This window comes from Pelecanus crispus, chromosome 6, assembly GCF_030463565.1.
Source record: "Pelecanus crispus isolate bPelCri1 chromosome 6, bPelCri1.pri, whole genome shotgun sequence".
Taxonomy (NCBI): domain Eukaryota; kingdom Metazoa; phylum Chordata; class Aves; order Pelecaniformes; family Pelecanidae; genus Pelecanus; species Pelecanus crispus.
This window is the reverse complement of record NC_134648.1, coordinates 54,015,087-54,021,397: the sequence shown is the minus strand read 5'-3', so window position 1 is coordinate 54,021,397 and position 6,311 is coordinate 54,015,087.

Below are 6,311 nucleotides of genomic sequence, written 5' to 3'. Positions count from 1 at the left end.
TGAAATAACCCTGTAGGATAGGTCAGGGAGGAAGCTGGAATGTGAAGGGACTAGTGACAGCCCTCGTGTGGTAGCATCAGAGAGAAGAAATGTGGGCAGGAGGGCTCTGCCTGAAGCTGGAGAAAGCCTTTTCTGTGATCATACAGCATCAAGGAAGGGCAAGCAAAAGTTCTTTGTGTAATTTGCTCACTCGTAGTGGATGATTTTGTGCTCTAGCTCAATTGTCTTTCTTTTTCTGGCTAGCAGCAAACATACATCTTTGGGATCTTTAAAGTCAGCAATATTTTTTTGTAATGAAATTAACTAGAGAACTGATTCAATAAAAGCAAAACGACATTTCACTTAAAAAAAAAAAAGGTGCCCTTGAAAGCTATTTAACTGTTCTTAGAAAAAAGAGAATGAGAGAAGGAAAGTCAAGCTCCTAGGAGCAAACAAAAATTAAAAATAAACACATTTAGAACTGAAAATTGCCATAGTGCAGGAACTGAGGAACACAGTCAAGATTAGGACAGAAAGAATAAATTAGCCAAATGTATTGAATCATTGAGAGTTGAAATCTTAAATTTTTTATTCTTAAGGAGGCGGTCATTGTATATAACTTTCTGATTTTGACAGGGAAGGCAAGAGACCGTGTAAAACTAAAGAAAGCATTTCAGAAAATTAAGGCTGCTTTATCACTTGTTGACAGTTGAAGGAAAGCAGTCATTCAGAGCAACTTCTGACTTTGCTCCATATCAGGGTTCCAGTATTAGCAAGATTCAGTTCAGAATAACTTTGAACTTCGTACAAGTTGGGTTAATGCTGACCTAGAATTGTACCGTCAGAAAACAGACACATTGCAGACAAGTTATCTCCTGGATCTAGAAACTGAACTTCGATACCAAGAGCAGGACTTTGATAGCATTCAGGGTTGGCTTAGTTTAAAACTGCGATCCACTTCTCTCAGCTGCTGCCTAAGCCCCACTATTTGACTTGCAAGTTTGCCAAGGCAAACGGTGCCCTTCTTGCAACAAGCCCTGAGCGTCTGCCTATGCAGCACCTCACCTGCTTTCTGGATTGCACCCACCAGTGCTCAAGTCTCCATGTGCACATGGATTTCACTCTAGACCTGTGCACTGGAATCCCTTATTGGACTTGCTGTGCATGGTGTAGTCGTGTGACAAGCTAAGGATCTTGGTTTCAAATACAATTCTTACATGGGCAAGGCGACATGTTTCCCTGTTTCGTTATCAGTGTCACAGATGTGACAAGCCTTAATCTTTAAAGGTTTGTTTTAATTCGGTTAGCATAAGCTATAGACGAATGTCATCTTGTCAGTATTTTGGACAAAGGGAATCATCCTGTAGACTCTACAGAAAGGGAAGTAAGAGTGCAAGTCACAAAATAAATTGCCACAGCAGTGATTTTAACATCGCTAGCTGTATTGCATTTGCGTACGCTTCTGTTCTTGTGGTTTTCTTATGCTTCCTTAAAAACTCTTCTCCTCAAGTTTATAGCACCATTTGATTTTTGCTCATGTGGATAGATACATGAGCTTGCCAAAGCCTACTACGCATTTTTTATACAAGTCATTGTGGTGTGGTTAGACCGAGTCCATCTCTTTGGTTGTCTCCAGGTTCTGGTCTTCAGTTAACCTTGACTTCAGACTTAAACTCTGCATATCTCATCTCAGAAAAAAAGAATATGTTTAGGTGTATAATATCCATAAAAGCCGCATTAGGTTTCCTTGCCCAAATCATTCATAAGTAACTAAAAATCAGTGGGTGGGTTTGGTGGCGGCATTTCTCCAGTCTACTTGATGCTAGAACAGGTAACCACTCACCATCCCCTTCTCAGATTACCAGCGGCACACCAGTCATAACCTTGATCTATTTTTTTTGGTAACTGTTAAATCAGCAATGCAACCAATTCACTTTTTCTTTGGGAAAAAAAAAAAGAAAAAAGGCATGGCACGTGTGTTCTCTTTTCCCCTCTAGTGTGAAAAAAAGGGTAAGGTCTGAGCATGGTGACAATAGGCAATTCTCATAATGCCCCCTTCTTTTTGAAATTGTGGAACATAGGATGGAGGAAACAGTAACAGGAAACCAGTAAATATAAACCCGGAGAAAATGAGAAAGAAACAAAGGAAAACAGAGGAAGGAACGCTCATAAATAGGCAAAGGCGGGACCAAAGAACCCAAATGGGTGGTGGTGGGTGGGGGGGTCATACCGCTTTCTGGCAAACATCTTGTTTCAGGTGGGAGGTATTCAGTGGCTGGTTGTGGAGTTCAAGGACTGGAGAGCAGCAGAGTGCTCAAGGAAAGGCTGCAGGCAATTTTGCTCGCTCTGTTTTTGGGAAGATCCAGCCGCTCCCATTCATTGCTCTTTCCACTCCCATACCTAAGGGACAACTGTTCAGCGTTGAAGTACAGCAGCTAACACAGATTAACCACTGTTGCAAGTGTATGCATGTTGGTAACAGAAATACTGTAAACGTAAAAATGCTCTGTAGTATTGAGAGTTCAGGTAAGAGAGTTTAAGGATGTACTTTAAAATGCTACTCAACTTTCCCATATAAACCAAATGTTGGTTGCTTTAATAGGGCTCTGCTGATTTATCCGTATTTTAGTTTCCTGTGCAACTGGGCTTAAATGCATTCTTTAAACAAAAAATATTAAACCAAAGAAATACTACAGAAGACTCTTCATAACCAGCCTGTATCAATTACTGCCTCTTTCATTTCTTTCCGACTGGAACGTTATTCACCAGTTCTTCGTTCTGTTCCCAGATGTGCACAACATTTAAGATGACTGCCATTAAAGCTACGGCCTGTATTTGTTCCATTGAACTTGAGCTGTGATGGAGGCTGGTATCTGCAGAGGGCAATTCAAGTCATACATAAGCTAAATTTTCCTTTGGTGGTTCCTTGCCTTAGGCCTCCAAATATAGGTCTAGTAAGTCAGGGAAGGTGAATGTAATGTAGGCCTAGGAGTACATATGAATAGAAATAAATTAGTGAAGTTCTTGATTTTATCCCATAATAAATGATTACAAAAGAAGGAAATAATTGACTTAAGGTAAACTTCATAAAAATACCTGAACTCATTACAGGTGCTGCTTAGGCAACTGAACTGGGCTTTTGCCCATAGCAACTCGTGGTAAGAAACATGAAATCCGTGCACAAATAGCTGAACTGATGCTTCTCCGCCTGCTAGAGGACAGTTCAGTCTGGGACACAAGAGGCAGTACATTCCTATCACTTGGTGTGTTCAGATTTCTCTTCCAAAAGCCAAAATATGTATTTCCTGAGTTTCTGTGGCTTCTTGTGGGATAACTTCAAGACCCTATAAAGTGACTTTGTGCTTACTAGTATGTATCTTGCTCAGTTTGGGCACAGATGTCATGTGAGAGCTTATTTAAAAAACAAAAAAACCCACACAAACCAAAACCAAGAACCCCCTTTTTAAAGATATCCCCCAAATTATCGTCATGTTTGTTCCAGTGATGGAAAGATCTGTCTGATTCACACTGTTCCACATTCCTCAAAGCAAGCTAGTTGTACCCACTTCGCTTTTAAGTGGCCCCAACATAGCAGGTGTTTTAAACTAGAGGAATAATATCATTCATGCTTTACCACTTTTTTTGTAAGATGAATTCTTCTTTCACAGGGGCCAAGGGCGGCTATGCCGTCGTCGTGTGTAACTGCAGCTTTCACAAAGCTAGCACCAACTTCGGCTGGGCTCAGTGGGGCTGAGGCAGGAGATGAGTGCTTAAGGAAAAGAAATGTAGATCATTGAAACAAGTATTGCATCGGTGGGTTCTGAAAAAGGGAAGTAGGAGGGGTATTTTAGTTTCAGTCCTCTGCGGAATTATAAGCCTTTTGGGGAGGTGGGAAGTTTTTCATGTAATAGCCTCCAATTTTTCATTCATTAGCTTTTGCCATTACTCTTTTTTTTTTTCTTCCTCCCCTCCCCCCCTTCCCACAGGAGTCCTTAACTCAACTCCCCTCCTCCCAACCCCCAAATAAATATTTTTTTCAACTGTAGGGCTGTGAGAGGTCAGCCAACTGTAACCATGGCTTTACTGGTACTACGGTGACTTAACAATACAAAGCCAACACATAGCATTACGTTGCTGAAAATTAATTTTCTATTAACTTAGTTGCAAATTCTAGAGACTGGGGAGGAAGGGGGGATCTTTCCACGCCCAGCAGGTAAAAAAATAGGGTATTTATTCTTCCCAAGAAGCAAAGCAGTTCAATACCTTTTTCCAGTGTATTGCTTAAAATCTGAATATGTAATGTTCAGCTATGGAGCTGTAAATGTTCCATAACTCTGTGATTTTTTTTTTTTCAAACACCAGTCGCACCTGAGACATGCTCTATACTGTACTCTTCGGGAATTTAATAAATACACTTTCTAAAGAAGCTCCAAGCATGAACACAGGCACAAATTGCATGGAAAAAAATGGTTTTCTGTACTTTTGTGAAATGTTGGTGCTGTTGGGTAGTAGTACTTTCCACATTTCTGTTCTATTTTTCCTTTACTTGCTACTACTTAACCATTGTGTTGTGTTTTTAGGTGTGAAATAGCTTTTTTTAAAAAAAAAACCAAACAGTATCTGGTAATTGTAAGCTGCTTTTATGCTTTTTAGTTCAGTTACGGGTATACAGCCTATTAAGTAATGGAAAAGCTGCATTACTAATTTGTGAAGAAAGTTAATGTGTTTTTAATGTAAAATTTCACATAAGAATACACTCAAGACCACAATGATCACCTAAAATAATGTCACAATCTAAGTAAATGCATTAGAACTATTCCCTTTAAAAATACATGCACTTTTAGCTTTGTGGCTTGGTTTAGTCACTTGTTTTTAGCAGAGAAAAACCAGCAGCTTGCCTTATGCTACCATTGTACAGTAGGTTATAAAACGTCAAAGCTGTTGAAATCCAGCAATGGAAGTAGTACTGGTTTTCTGCTGCCCTTACAAATTATTACCTCCTCATCTCACCCTGAAAAGAAAAATAGCTTCATGGTGGCAGCTATTTCTGAAAGGGACAGCTAGTGAAGGCATTGGAAGACTCTATAGAAAAATAATGGAATTTCCAGTCTTTCATCTGGAAATCCATTTCAGCATTGCTCTGTACAACGCAAGAGCCCCTCCTCTCCTCCTCCACTCCCCTGTCAGGTCACCTTAGGAAAATATTTTACTGTAGTTCTTTAAGCTTAAAATCCAGTTGTCTGTTCAGATTTGTTGTGTTTCATTATGGAGTGTGTCAGATAATCCCTCTTGTTTTAACAACAACAAAAAAAAAGTATTTTAAACTAGTCCAAAGGTATGATCATGTATTACTGTAATAAGGGTCATGGTTTTAAGTGTACTCCATTTTGGTTTCCACCATAAACATCTAATCCCTGTAACAATGTTGTATGTTTATTTAAAGTGTGTATATATATATATATATAAAAAAAAAATTAAATGTCAGATTTTTGCATTAAGATTTTTTTAAAATTTGAATATGAACTTTGAGTACTTTATTTCACAAAAAAAGTTAAAAAATACTTTCCTGGAGTGTTAAGTTTCAGAATTCAAGACTATATTTGTCAAATTTAAGTTTAAAATATGTAGCTAACATTGTTTTCTGATATGAAATGTAAATATTTGTAAAATTAAATTCTTTTGTATATTTTTGCGAAAATGTAGTTCCCCAAAAGATACAAAAGATTTAATAAAAAAGTGCATTTATGTTACTGCTCAACACTTTTCATCATTATAATACCACTTAAATATATTTATGGTCACCTCCTGGGATTATTTTTTGCAATATAAGTCACAGGAACTTTCTCAAATGAGGTAATTACAAAGTCTGCCCAGCAGTCAGGTGTACTGGAAGAAAAAAGGATTCTTCAGGAAGACAGAGATTCAGAGAGGTACTTTCTATCTTCCTGGTGTAAATGGAGACATCTGAAACCATTTATTTTCAAGTGATGTGGTATTTAATTTCATAAGCTTTTTACATGGAGCACAATTACCATTAATTGTTCTTGCTTATGGAGCACTTTTGTTCCCTTGTCTTTGTTTTTTGCCCTTCTGAGAAAGTATCAGGGGTATGATGTAGTCATACACATGGAAAAAAAACGCCCAAGAGACAAACCATTTACACACTTTTTCCCTGTGAGCGGGTGAAGAGTTCAGTCACTCTTTGCTAGGACATCAGTTCAGTTGTACGCATGGTACCAAACATCCGCCGAACAAAAAGTACTCCTAGCACGATCTGAATACAGGCATAAGCTTTCTGACCTCACGATACACTTAACTTCTTCAACACACCT